The following is a 15,349-nucleotide window of genomic DNA, read 5'->3' on the forward strand; positions in this document are numbered from 1 at the left end:
ACCCCAGTAACGAGCACTGCAGAGGCAGCCAGACACCCTTATTGATCAGGAAGAAGTCAGGAGACCAAAGTTAGAGAACCAAGGGCTATGGGCCTGGAGAGAACCCAGGGAAGCCTAGCCAGCCAGAGGCAGGCAGGCAGTTAAAGGAAGGGGTGGAGTTTTCAATTAACAGCTTCTCTGCTAGAAGCAGGTAATTATCGGATTAGCAAGGCTGTTAGCAAGGCTGCTTGCTGCCAGTGAGGAACCTGGCAGGTGCTGCCTTGGACGAGGACCAGGCTCCAGATTCCATGGGATGAAAAAGACTCTTTGAACTGGGGGTCCTGAAGGCACCTGAGAGCCATGGGACTCAGCAGGGACACAGTGAGCAGGCTAGAAGGGCGGGACGCCACTGTCCCCTGGCCTCACAGGGCCCCTGGTTCGCAGAGCCTTCTTTGCCTGGGACGGGCTAAGGAGGCAGTGTATGAGAGTATCTGGGGGTCATGGTGTTGACACCCCTGGAATTTGCACATTACCACACAGCTCACATGTTTTCACAGTGGTTTGGCAGGGAAGCTGCATAAGGCAGGGCTTGCAGCAAGGACTTTGACATTAGACATGCTTCAGTTAAGCCTCGCTCCCACTTCCCAATCTAGGGGACTGGGGGATCCTCAGACAGCCCAGATGCTCCTCAGACTTCTAAGCACCTTTCTAGTTGGGAGGATCGTGCCAAATTCTAAAGGAGCCAGTATGCACCTCCATGTGTGTCTTCCCCTGCCAGGGAGTTGGCAGAGGCCGCTGTTCCAGAGAGCAGAGCCTCAATCAGCCTGAATCCCTGAGTGACCTGCATGGAGCAGATTCCCTCACCAACCCCCATGAGTGGGAGTGAGAGGTAAACTACTGTGTTAGGAGATGTTTAGAACTGTGTGTTATAGCAGCATAACCAAGCCTACCCTGACTATTACACAGGGTCAACCTCACCTTTGTAAAATGGGTAAGAATGATACCACCTGGAATGATTATTGTGAGCTCTAGTGAGAGGATATATGACTTGGCTGAAGGTTACACTTAGCTCCTGGACCCCCCACCTTCTCCAAAAGCAAGGAATGTTGCCATGGACCAAGATTCAAGGCCAGGGGCATTTGATTGGCCACTTCTAGCAGAAGGAACTCCTGTAATGCTTAGCAAAGCGTTTAAGGGTTGAACACATATGGGGAGAGAATGGTGGAGACCTGGGCTGTGCCCTTTGGAAAGGCTTGACCAGCTCCCTCTGTCTGGCTTCTCCAGTTCTCTTTTGTCCCCAGTGTGGGGAGAGAGGGTGGGGGCTGCTACCCCAACTCTTGCTGGCTGGAGCCGTGAGCATTGCTTGCTGTGTTGCTGGGCTCTGGGAGGGCTTCTCTTGGTTCTTGAAGGCCCAAGGCCATAAGTGACTCTTGTGACCCCATCAGCAGCACAACTGTCCCTCTGCCCCCCTCTCCCATAGCAGCCCCCAGCATTGCCTCCTCTCCTGGCACAGCTGTACTCCACCACCTTCCATCATAAGCCTCCAGCCTGTCCGCTGAGCTGGTCCTACTTCCCTCCATTTGGGAGAAGCCGTGGAAGCTGCTGACTGTTCTCCTCCCCCTCGTTTTTCAGCCTGTTCCCCACTGTTCACCTTTGGTCTGCAACATCAAACCCATTTCTTGTTCAGCTGATTTCATTTCTCCTGGAGTTTCTGATGCTCTGAATCCAAAGCCCAAGCAACCGTATTCTTTGCACTCTCCAAATACGAAGCCCTCTCACCCTGGCTCAGCAGTTGGCTCCCTGCTCTGAGCCAGCTCACCTGATCCTTTAGAGAAAGAATGTTCCAAGCACAGGCTTTAAAAATGTCCCTCCTACTTTGTGCATATTTTAATATTAGTGGACTCGTCCCCACTTAAGATGCCATTTCCCCGACAAAGCTGGCAGCCTTAATGCCCTTCTCCAGCGCCCATTCTGCCCACCTTGGCTGAGGTCACCGCTCTGGGCTTTGAAATGCACAAACACAATCAGAGGCCAACTCCTGTCATTTGAGGATCCCTGATTAGAAAAGAGCTTGATATAAGCAGGGTGTGTGTATGGAAATAAAAAATTAGAAAAAAAAGAGAAAAATAACTCGACACACAGATCAGCATGGGTTAGCGGTTTCCTTGTCACTGTCACAAACAGACCCTTGTTCTGGTTCATGACGGCCACTGCCACCCTTACAACCAGAGGTACAATCACTAGGCCTGTGCCATCCAGGGCAGCAGCCACTGACCACGTGTGCTTGATGAGCACTGAAAAGGAGCTCAGAAATGCTGAGATGTGCTGTAAGTGTGAAATACACACTGAATTCTAAAGACGGGATTAAAAAGAATGGGAAACACCTTATTGATATTTTGTATATTCATGAGACACTGAAATGATAGTATTTTGAATACATTGGGTTAAAACATATTATTGAAATTAATCTTTCTTTTCTTTCTTCTTTTCTTTTCTTTCTCTCTCTTACTTTCTTTTCTTGACATGGAGTCTCGCTGTGTTGCCCAGGCTGGCGTGCAGTGGTGCAATCTTGGCTCACTACAACCTCTGCCTCCCAGATTCAAGTGATTCTCCTGCCTCAGCCTCCTGAGCAGCTGGGATTACAGGCACCCACCATAACTCCTGGCTAATTTTTGTATTTTTAGTAGAGACACGATTTCACCGTATTGGCCAGACTGGTCTCAAATTCCCAACCTCAAGTCATCCACTCACCTCGGCCTCTCAAACTGCTGGTATTACAGGCATGAGCCACCGCACCCAGCCTCTTTTTCTTTCTTAACGTGGCCACTAGAATACTTAAGATCCCCACTGCAGTGCACGTTGTATTTCTGTCACACACTGTTGCACTGGGCACCGCTCTGTCACTCCTGCCATGCAGTGCCCTGCCCTTGGAATGCCGTGTCTTTGTTTCTTACTGCTGCTGTAGCAAATTAACCACCAGCTGAGTGGCTCAGAACAACACACATTTATGATTTTGCAGTTCTGGAGGTCAGACTCTGACCTAGGTGTCACTGGGCCGCAGCCAAGGTGTCATCGGGGCTGCGTGCCTTTCTGGAGACTGTGGAGAATAATCTGTTTCTGTGCTTCTCTGAGCTGCCCATTTGCCCTGGCTCACAGCCCCCTTCCATTTCCAAAGCCAGCAATTGTTGCGAGACTTTCTCATACGGTGCACTCTCACGCGGACTCGCCTACCTCCCTCTTGCACATTGAAAGGACGCTTGTGATTGCACGGAGCCCACCTGAATAATTCAGGATAATCTCCTGACATTGAGGTTAGCTGATTAGTAACCTTAATCCCATGTGGGCCCTTAACTTCTCCTTGCCATGTAACCTAACATATTCATGGGTTCCGGAAATGAGGACTTGTTACATCTTCGCGGCCCCTCTTCAGGTGCCCACATACCAGTGCCCCGTGCACCTGTTTTCTTGTTCTCTGCAAGCTGGCCAGGTCTTGGAAATGACTGGTGTGGGGACACTTGCTTCATTTTCTCCCTTTTCTTGATTACAGTCCAGAGATCTGCCGGGGGATGGCGTGACCCCAAAGAAGTCGATTTCCTCCTTGAAGGTGGGGAGAAGGGAGAATGTGACTTGACCAAGCCAATTAGCAAACTACCTTCCCTCCCAACAGGAGTTGATTTGTTCAGGAGGGGGTATGTGAGAAAAGCTGGGCCACTCAGAGCCCATCTAAAGACTTCACTGAAATGCTGATAGAAAGCAGCTGTTTGTGCCACAGGGGGAAAGCCAGCCTCAAATGAAACTGTCTTACAAAGAAATAGAGATGAATGACTTGTAGAGAAATGGAAACAGAAACAAAATGAAACTTGCAGAGAAAATATTGCAAGTAAATGTTGAACCTCTGGATCGAACCATGCCTGAGTCCCTCCTGGCTCTGGCTTTTCAGTGAGGTGGGTCCACACATTCTCTTTTTTTGGTCAAACCATTTGAATGGGATTTTCTGCTATTTGCAAAATAAAGATTTGCAATGATCAGACAGGGGTTAAAGCCGTATTTGATCTGGACACAGGAGAGTACCTAAAGCCTGTCCTCACCCAGCTGTCTCTTCCCACTGGTCTTTGAGGCAGGTCCTAAAGAAATGCCCTGTCTCTCCTTCCCCCAGATCTCCAAGAGGACCCTCCTGCCTCTGCTTCTCTTTCTTCCCTGGAGTCAATGTTGAGGTGTGCTGGTCAGCCTCATCCAGCCCCTCTTTTCTGGGAACTTCTCTGTGGCTGGATTGACTGGACAAGAGACACACCAGGGTGAGCTGGATCATCAGACAGTCTCTCCTAGGAATGTGAAATACGAATTCAGAGAGGCCGGCAGCCCATTGTCCATGGGAATGCAGAAGCTGTGGGGCTGAGAAACCCCTTTCCATCCAGAGGGAAAGAAGGTATAGTGGGTGAGGGGAGAACAGCAGAGGCAGGCAACTCTGGGGCCAGGGGAGCCAGAAGGAGCAGCTGCCTCTGTCTCCCAGGGCTTGCTAGCTTGAGGTCAGGTCCTTCCTGAGGTCTGACTGCTCCTCGTGCCCATTGGGTGTGAAATAAATCAATTATCACCTGCCCTTTTTCCCTATAGATGAGTTGAATCAATTTCTATCACTTGGCATCAGAAGAGCCTTGAATAAGCCACCCTTCCCATTCCCATGCTTGCCCTAGGACCCACTGCCCCAGATGGGGAGAAGGCCAAGAGAACACCCAGCCTTCAGGGACCCTCATGGAGGCAGTTCTCTTCCCCCACTTTGTGCCAAGCAGGAGAGGCTGCTGAGGCTGCAGCTATGACCTGGGGTTACTGAAGGCAGCAGGAAGCAGTGTGGGGTTGAGTCCCAGGTCTCTTGACTCCACACCTGGTGACCCATGCAGCTAGCTGTCCAGTCCACAGCCATTCTCCCCTTCCTCTCCCTCAAAGCCAAAAGTGGTTACACAACACAGTACAGCCCATGACAGGCATCCTCAGAGTGGGGCTTCCACGACAGCTACTGCTTTCCTGTTGGACCTGGTGGCTCTTCACTGTACCTTTCCCCTTCCCTACATTCCTCCCTGGGGCATGAAACTCTGCCTGAAGGTGTAGCAGCAGGTATTTGTGACCCTGAGGATGAAGGCACCGGCTGAGGGTGTCAAAGTAGGGAGCTGGAAGGGCCCTGGTCCCCTATAGCCTCACCCCAACAGCAGCAGTGGGACCATGATGGGTCCTGGCCTTTGGGTTTCTCATTACTCATGGAAAAGAAAGACCCCAAACCATGTTTGCTTAAGACCTTCTTGTCAGGTTTCTGAGTCTTTGTTATTTGCAATTATGACTGATCCAATCCAATGTCCTCTGGGAATTTGGGTGATGGGTGGAGTTTTCTGGTGAGAAGGAGAAGGGTTCAGGGACTCTCTAATTTCATCATTTTGCCCAGGGTCCAGTTTTCTCTCAAGTTTGCAAGGACACATGGAAAGTCAGCAGAAACTTGGCCATCTCAGTGTCCTGGTGGGTTAATTTTACGAGGATTTCTCATCACAAAGGATGGGAACCCAAAGGAGAATGGCTGCCATTGGAGCCTTTCCTCTCCCTCCACTGCTCAAAACAACTGAGCTCTGTGTCAGTTGGGCTGTAAGCTCACTGAACAGGAGTTAATTTTACTCATGTAACAAACCTGTGTGGTCCCAGGATAGTCTCACGGCCCAATAAAGGCAAAGCACGAGGTTGGCAAGTCTGAGATGTTCTTGATTTTCACCCATTGCTGCAAGATGGCCCCTACAGCTCCAAACATCACATCCTCAATGGTGAATAAAGCTGATCTCCAACTGGGAAGGGCCTCTGTCTTCTGGTGTGGTGGAGGCTGTTGGAGCATCTGCAGGAGTGTCCGAACCCTGTGCTATTGAGGTAGTCCATGCCCTCCAAGCCAGTCAGGGCTTTCCTGTTTCCTCTGTCAAATACTGGCTAAGGATAGGTCTGTGATGCAATTCTGGCCAGTGAGGCATGATGATAGAGCTGCTGGGTGAAATTCTGGGAAAAGTTCCCTTAGTCTTTAAAAGATGGATCCAGGAAGAGAGAGCTTCCTCTGCTGGATGTTGTCATACCTGGAGGTGGTGCCTGGAACTGCGGCAGCTGGCTTGTGATTATGAGGACAGCTGGCCTGAAAACAGACTGTCCCATTGAAGAGGGCAGCATGGAAAGGTGGAATAAACCTGGGTCCCGGTTGGGTCGCTGTGGCACTGATCTAATCAGCCCTGAGCTGTCCTACCTCTGCACTGCTTGGCACAGGAGACACATCTTCACTGTTTTAAGACCCTTTGAGTTGGGTGTTCTGTTTCTCGTAGCTGAAGGCACTCTAACCAATCCACACATTTCCCTCTGTTCGACTTCCTGCTCCAGAGAGACAGGCACAGACCAGTACCGGGCAGCCCCACTATGGGGAAAAGAACAGTGCTTATTCTTTGCCAGCACAGTGGGAGCTCTGCCTCCTGTGGCAGGCTGGTGATTCCAAAACCACACTGCCTGCCACTGCCAGAAAGAGGCCAGGACTGTGTTCAAAACCCCAGGCAGCAGGAAGAGTGGTTTGGGGGAGGTGTTGTGGGAGTGCATAAAGGCCATTCCCTGACCCTCAGAACCCACACTGCCCTCAGCCCACACAGCCCTACCCAGCCCAGCATCGCCCCCAGTGCCCGTGAAGACAATGACGGCAGCCACCCACTGGCTGCTCCTGTGCCGGGCAGGGCAGGAAGGCTGGCGGTTAAGTGCTAGAGAACCCCCAGGTCCTGGGGCTAGGCCGGAAAGGGTTTCTGTAGAGACAATGTGGACATTCTGTCCTCTGCAGGCCTCCTGGTGGAGGATGAAAACAGGCCGGCTCAGTACTTTTTTGGCAACCGATTATATAGATTTGCATCCACATGAGCTCCTTCTTGCAATGATCCAGGCCCCCACAAGGGCTCTTCCCACAGTCATTTGTGTTGAGAACACGCTGAGCCCTTGAGCCTCCTTTCTCTCTGGGAAAGGGACTTTTTGGCCGTGAGAGGGACCTAGAGGGAGGCACTTCTGGAGGCATTATTCTTTCTAGGAGGAAATGCTCCAGGGCTCTCCTCCATCCACCGCTAGCCAACACGTTGAGGGAGTGGCAGCGAAGGTCATGCCTGAGCTGGGCAGCCATGGAACCTCACTTCCTGCTTCTCCAGCTTCATTCCCAAAGACATCCCTCCACGAGCTTGTGCTCATGCCAAGCCTATGCTGGATGACCTTGCTGTCTGCAGGTGATGTGACCCGGGCCTGGCCCTGGGGATTAGTTCAGGCATGTCACTCTTTCTGGCCAAAGGCTTTTGGGGCCCTGGGGCTTTTGAGGAAACCTCTGAGAAAGGGAGGTCCACAGTTCTGGTTTCCTCGCTGCGAGAACACGCCCGGCCCTGGTGGGAACCATCTTTCCCACCCGATGGAGTCAGCCAGGACTTTTTAGTCACTGGAGTCAACACATTCTCTTTGTAAAAAGAAAAAATCAATTTGAGCTGGGCTTTCTGTGGCTCACAGTGGAAACTCATGAGTAATATAAATGCAGATGTCCCTCTTAGGCCAAATTAATCTCTCCTTTATTGCTCTCTCTGTACCACACACACTTGCTTCATTGGCATTTACTCTTTCCCCACCTGCATGGGTGACCTCACCCCCGCCGCACAAAGGCCCGGACATCGCTGCCTCTGCAGCCGCCCCGGATCCAGGAGCCATTAATTTTACTCTCAATTTGAGCTAAACTCCTCAGTGAATTATCATTGGTCCAATAAAACCGCTGTTTTATGTATTCTTTTCTCTCCACACTCACTCCCATTCCCTTCCCCTGCATGGGCAACACGCTCCCCAGAGTCCTGTGCTTTTCAAATGCTCTTGCAAAACAGATACTGTCCTTATGTGTTTAATTTCTGCAAATGGTCATGTTTGGGTTCCCAAGTTGCTTCCTCCTTTTTAAACTCAGCCCTGTGTTCAGGCCCATCCTTGTGGCTACGTGTGCATTTCATCTCTCCTTGCGGCTGCATAATTCTCCATGGTGTGGACCATTCCCATTTTGCCTCCCCATTCTCCCCAGGGTAGACCCCTAGGGTGCCTCCCACAGCCCCCATCCCCACACTACCACAAAAAACCCTGCAGTGGACGTCTTCGTGTGCATGTTCGATGAATCTGTGTCACTTATCTTTTACATCTCTACCTGGAAGTGGTATAGCAGGGGTGGAAGGGATACATGCTATTGACCAAAATCCTTCCACAATGGTGGCTCTGGTCTATACTCCACAAGCAGTGCCCTTACTGACTTCCCCACTTTCCCACCCAACATAAACATTTTTTTTTTTTTTTTTGAGACAGGGTCTCACTTGTTGCCCTGGCTATTTACAGGTGCAATCATAGCTCAATGCAGCCCCAAACTCCTGGGCTCACGGGATCCTTTCACCTGAGCCTCCTGAGTAGCTGGGATGACAGGCGTGTATCTCTGTGCCCAGCTCCAATGCTTGTATTTTCCCAGCTAAGTTTTGCCTAATAGACTGCATTTGTTTTCTACGGCTGCAGAACGAGTTAACACAAATTGTGTGGCTTAAAATACCATGTACTTTTCATCTCCCATTTTCTGTGGGCCAGGATTCTGCCTTCGGTGTAGCTGGGTCCTCTGCTCAGACTGTAATCAGGTGTTGGCCAGGCTCCATTCTCATCAGAGGCTCCCCCGGGGAAAGATTGATTCCAGGCTGCCTCAGGTCGCTGGCGGACTTCATCTCCAAGTGGTTGTAGAACTCAAGGAGACTTGCTTCTTCAAGGTCAGCAGGAGAGAGTCTCATACCTTTACATCCTTTTTTAAAGGGCTCACCTGATTGGATGCACCCTGGATGATGTCCTTTTTTATTAACTTAATGTCAACTGATCAGGGACTTGAAGTACATCGGCAAATTCCTTTCCCCTCTTCCACATGGCACTTCATCACTTTTGTTAGACTCTATTGATTAGAAGCACACTTACCAGGAGAGTGTTACAGAAGGGCTTGCCTATTGGGGTTCAGCTGAGAATTTTGCCTACTGAGCGTGTAAGGTTGTATCTGGTTCAAACTGTAGTAAAGCACACATAAGGTAAAATTTCCCATCTTAACCATTCTTAATTGTACACTTTAGTGGTATCAAATACATTCACATTGTTGTGCAACCATTACCATCATCCATCTCAAGAACTCTACTTTTGTGAACTGAAACACTGTGTCCAATTAGATACTAACCTCCCATTCTGTTTTTGCCCAGCCCTTGGCAATCATTCTATTTTCTATTTCTATGAATTTGATTATTCTAGGTATCACATGTAAGTGGAATCCTGTCTTTTTGTGCCTGGCTTATTCCACCTAGCATAAAGCTCTCAAGGTTCATCCCTGATGTAGCCTGTCACAGAATTCTCTCCCTTTTTAAGGCCAAATCATGTTTCATTGCACGTATAGACCGTGCTTTGCTCACGCATTCGTCCATTGGACACTTGCTTCCACCTTTTGGTTCTGTAAATGCTGCTGCTATGAACTTGGATACAGAATATCTCTTTGACATCCTGCTTTCAATCCTTTTGGGAATATGTCCAGAAGTGGAAATTCTTGGTCATATGGTAATTCTATTTGAATTTTTTTTAGGAATGGTCATGTTGTTGTCCACAGTGGCTGCACCATTTTACATACCTACCGGCAGTGCACAAGGGTCTAATGTCTCACTCCACACCAACACTCGGTATTTTTGAGTTTTCTTGATAGTAGCTGTTCTAGTGGGTATGAAGTGCTATCTCACGGTAGTTTTCGTCTGCATTTCCCTTATTCTGGGTGATGCTCAGCACCTTTTTGTGTGCTCATTGATGATCTGTATATCTTTTTTGGAGAACTATTTCCTTATATATCTTATTGTTATAATGTGTATTTCTGTACTAATGATCTTGGCCACCTCCTCATACGCTTCCTGGCTTTTGGGGTTTCCTCTCCCAAAAACTGCCGGCTTGTGTCCTTTGTCCATTTATTTTCCTTGTTAATTTTCAGGAGTTCCTTGTATATTGAGGCTACTAATCTCTTGTCAGTATAAGACTACACATAACTTCTCTCGTTTTGCCATGTGTCATTTGGAACAGATCTATTTGATTTTAACATCATGAAATCCCCTCCCTTTTTTCTGCCTTATGGTTTCTGCTTTGAAATTTTGTCTAAGAAATCTTTTACTCCCTTTGGGATGTTCCCCTATCTGTTTGGTTTTCTAACATGTTATAATCTGGCCATTCACGGTGGTCAATGTGAAAAACGATCCCATATAAGCTAGATGCTCAGATCATAGATTAAAGAATCAATGAATGATTCTTGGATTAAAGAATCAATAAGTCGCTTCCAAGATGGCCAAACAGGAACAGCTCCGGTCTGTAGCTCCCAGCAAGATCGATGAGAAGACGGGTGATTTCTGCATTTCCAACTGAGGTACGTTGTTCACCTCACTGGGACTGGTTGGACAGTGGGTGCAGCCCATGGAGGCGAGCTGAAGCAGTGCAGGGCATCGCCTCACCTGGGAAGTGCAAGGGGCAGGGGGATTTCCCTATTCTAGCCAAGGGAAGCTGTGACAGACTGTACCTGGAAAAATGGTACAATCCCACCAAAATACTGTACTTTTCCCATGGTCTTAGCAACCAGCAGACCAGAAGATTCCCTTCTGTGCCTGGTTCAGTGGGTCCCATGCCCATGGAGCCTTGCTCTCTGCTAGTGCAGCAGTCAGAGATCGACCTGTGAGGCTGCAGCCTGGCAGGGGCTGGGGGACAGGGAGGGATGTCCACCATTGCTGAGGCCTGAGTAGGTAAACAAAGCAGCCAGGAAGCTCGAACTGGGCAGAGCCCACTGCAGCTCAGCAAGGCCTACTGCCTCTATAGACTCCACCTCTGTGTGCAGGGCATAGCTGAACAAAAGGCAGCAGAAACTTCTGCAGACTTAAATGTCCCTGTCTGACAGCTCTGAAGACAGCAGTGGTTCTCCCAGCATGGCGTATGAGCTCTGAGAACAGAGAGACTGCCTCCTCAAGTGGGTCCCTGACCCCCGTGTAGCCTGACCAGGAGACACCTCCCAGTAGGGGCCGACAGACACCTCATACAGGCGGATGCCACTCTGGGATGGCGCTTCCAGAGGAAGGATCAGGCAGCAATATTTGCTGTTCTGCAGCTTCCCCTGGTGATACCCAGGGAAACAGGGTCTGGAGTGGACCTCCAGCAAACTCCAACAGACCTGCAACTGACGGTCCTAACTGTTAGAAGGAAAACTAACAAACAGAAAGGAATAGCATCAACATCAACAAAAAGGACATCCACACCAAAACCCCATCTATAGGTCACCAACATCAAAGACCAAAGGTAGATAACACCACAAAGATGGGGAGGAACCAGAGCAGAAAAGCTGAAAATTCCAAAAGCCAGAGCACCTCTTCTCCTCCAAAGGATTACAGCTCCTCACCAGCAATGGAACAAAACTGGACAGAGAATGACTTTAACGAGTTGACAGAAGTAGGCTTCAGAAGGTCGGTAATAACAAACTTCTCTGAGCTATTAAGAAGCATGTTCTAACCCATCGCATGGAAGCTAAAAACCTTGAAAAAAGGTTAGACAAATGGCTAACTAGAATAAACAGTGTAGAGAAGACCATAAATGACCTGATGGAGTGGAAAACCACAGCAGGAGAACTTCGTGACGCAAACACAAGCTTCAATAGCCAATTTGATCAAGCGGAAGAAGGGGTATCAGTGATTGAAGATCAAATGAATGAAATGAAGTGAGAAGTTTAGAGAAAAAAGAGTAAAAAGAAATAAATAAAGCCTCCAAGTAATATGGGACTATGTGAAAAGACCAAATCTACGTTTAATTGGTGTACCTGAAAGTAACAGGGAGAATGGAACCATGTTGGAAAACACTCTTCAGGATATTATCCAGGAGAACTTCCCCAACCTAGCAAGGCAGGCCAACATTCAAATTCAGGAAATACAGAGACCACCACAAAGATACTCCTTGAGAAGAGCAATCCCAAAACACGAAATTGTCAGATTCACCAAGGCTGAATTGAAGGAAAATATGTTAAGGGCAGCCAGAGAGAAAGGTCGGGTTATCCACAAAGGGAAGCCCGTCAGACAAACAGTGGATCTTGTGGCAGAAACTCTGTAAGCCAGAAGAGAGTGGGGGCCAATATTCAACATTCTTAAAGAAAATAATTTTCAACCCAGAATTTCATGTCTAGCCAAACTAAGCTTTGTAAGTGAAGGATAAATAAAATCCTTTACAGTCAAGCAAATGCTGAGAGATTTTGTCACCACCAGGCCTGCCTTACAAGAGCTCCTGAAGGAAGCACTAAACATGGAAAGGAACAACCGGTACCAGCCACTGCAAAAACATGCCAAATTGTAAAGACCATCAATGCTAGGGAGAAACTGTATCAACTAACGAGCAAAATAACCAGCTAATATCATAATGACAGGATCAAATCCACACATAACAATATTAACCTTAAATGTAAATGGGCTAAATGCTCCAGTTAAAAGACACAGACTGGCAAATTGGATAAAGAGTCAAGACCCATCAGTGTGCTGTATTCAGGAGACCCATCTCATGTGCAGAGACACATATAGGCTCAAAATAAAGGGATGGAGGAAGATCTACCAAGCAAATGGAAAGCAAAAAAAAAAAAAAAAAAGCAGGGGTTGCAATCCTAGTCTCTGATAAAACAGACTTTAAGCCAACAAAAATCAAAAAAGACAAAGAAGGCCATTACATAACAGTAAAGGGATCAATTCAACAAGAAGAGCTAACTATCCTAAATATATAGGCACCCAATACAGGAGCACACAGATTCATAAAGCAAGTCCTTAGAGACCTACAAAGAGACATAGACTCCCACACAATAATAATGGGGGACTTTAACACTCCACTGTCAATATTAGGCAGATCAATGAGACAGAAGGTTAACAAGGATATCCAGGAATTGAACTCAGCTTTGCACCAATCGGACCTAATAGACATCTACAGACCTCTCCACCCCAAATCAACAGAATATACATTCTTCTCAGCACCACATCACACTTATTCTAAAATTGACCACATAATTGGGAGTAAAACATTCCTCAGCAAATGTAAAAGAACAGAAATCACAACAAACTGTCTGTCAGACCACAGTGCAATCAAATTAGAACTCAGGATTAAGAAACTCACTCAAAACTGCACAACTACATGGACACTGAACAACCTGCTCCTGAATGACTACTGGGTAAATAACAAAATGAAGGCAGAAATAAAGATGTTCTTTGAAACCAATGAGAACAAACACACAACGTACCAGAATCTCTGGGACACATTTAAAGCACTGTGTTGAGGGAAATTTATAGCACTAAATGCCCACAAGAGAAAGCAGGAAGGATCTAAAATTGACACCCTAATATCACAATTAAAAGAACTAGAGAAGCAAGAGCAAATAAATTCAAACGTTAGCAGAAGACAAGAAATAACTAAGATCAGAGCAGAAAAGAAGGAGTTAGAGATACGAAAACCCCTTCAAAAAATCAATGAATCCAGGAGCTGATTTTTGAAAAGATCAACAAAATAGACTGTTAGCAAGACTAATAAAGAAGAGAGAAGAATCAAATATATGCAATAAAAAATGATAAATGGGATATCACCACCAATCCCACAGAAATACAAACTACCATCAGAGAATACTATAAACACCTCTATGCAAATAAACTAGAAAATCGAGAAGAAATGGATAAATTCCTGGACACATACACCCTCCCAAGACTAAACCAGGAAGAAGTTGAATCTCTGAATAGGCCAATAACTGGTTGTGAAACGGAGGCAATAATTAATAGCCTACAAAACAAAAAAAATCCAGGACCAGATGGATTTACAGCCGAATTCTACCAGAGGCACAAAGAGGAGCTGGTACCATTCCTTCTGAAACTGTTCCAATCAATAGAAAAAGAGGGAATCCTCCCTAACTCATTTTATGAGGCCAGCATCATCCTGACACCAAAGCCTGGCAGAAACACAACAACAAAAAAACAGAATTTTAGATCAACATCCCTGATGAACATCGATGCAAAAATCCTCAATAAAATACTGGCAAACCGAATCCAGCAGCACATCAAAAAGCTTATCCACCACGATCAAGTTGGCTTCACCCCTGGGATGCAAGGTTGGCTCAACATACACAAATCAATAAACATAATCCATTACATAAACAGAACCAACAACAAAAACCGCATGATTATCTCAATAGATGCAGAAAAGGCCTTTGACAAAATTCAACAGCCCTTCATGCTAAAAACTCTCAATACACTAGGTATTGATGGAATGTATCTCAAAATAATAAGAGCCATTTATGACAAACCCACAGCCAGTATCATACTGAATGGGCAAAAACTGGAAGCATTCTCTTTGAAAACCGGCACAAGACAAGATGCCCTCTCTCACCACTCCTATTCAACATAGTGTTGGAAGTTCTGGCCAGGGCAATCAGGCAACGAAAGAAATAAAGAGTATTCCATTAGGAAAAGAGAAAGTCAGACTGTCCCCGTTTGCAGATGACATGATTGTATATTTAGAAAACCCCATCATCTCAGCCCAAAATCTCCTTAAGCTGATAAGCAACTTTAGCAAAATCTCAGGATACAAAATCAATGTGCAAAAATCACAAGCATTCCTATACACCAATAACAGACAGAGTGCCAAATCGTAAGTGAACTCCCATTCACAATTGCTACAAAGAGAATAAAATACCTAGGAATCCAACTTACAAGGGATGTGAAGGACCTCTTCAAGGAGAACTACAAACCACTGCTCAACGAAATAAAAGAGGACACAAACAAATGGAAAAACATTCCATGCTCATGGATAGCAAGAATCAATATCGTGACAATGACCATACTGCTAAGGTAATTTATAGATTCAATGCCATCCCCATCAAGCTACCAATGACTTTCTTCACAGAATTGGAAACAACTACTTTAAAGTTCATATGGAACCAAAAAAGAGCCTGCACAGCCAAGACAATCCTAAGAAAAAAGAACAAAGCTGGAGGCATCACAATACCTGACTTCAAACTATACTACAAGGCTACAGTAACCCAAACCACATGATACTGGTACCAAAACAGAGATATAGACCAATGGAAGAGAACAGAGGCCTCAGAAATAATACCATACATCTACAACCATCTGATCTTTGACAAACCTGACAAAAACAAGTAATGGGGAAATGATTCCCTGTTTAATAAATGGTGCTGGGAAAACTGGTTAGCCATATGTAGAAAGGTGAAACTGGATCCCTTCCTTACACTATATACAAAAATTAACTCAAGATG

This window comes from Macaca nemestrina, chromosome 13 (assembly GCF_043159975.1).
Source record: "Macaca nemestrina isolate mMacNem1 chromosome 13, mMacNem.hap1, whole genome shotgun sequence".
Lineage (NCBI taxonomy): Eukaryota > Metazoa > Chordata > Mammalia > Primates > Cercopithecidae > Macaca > Macaca nemestrina.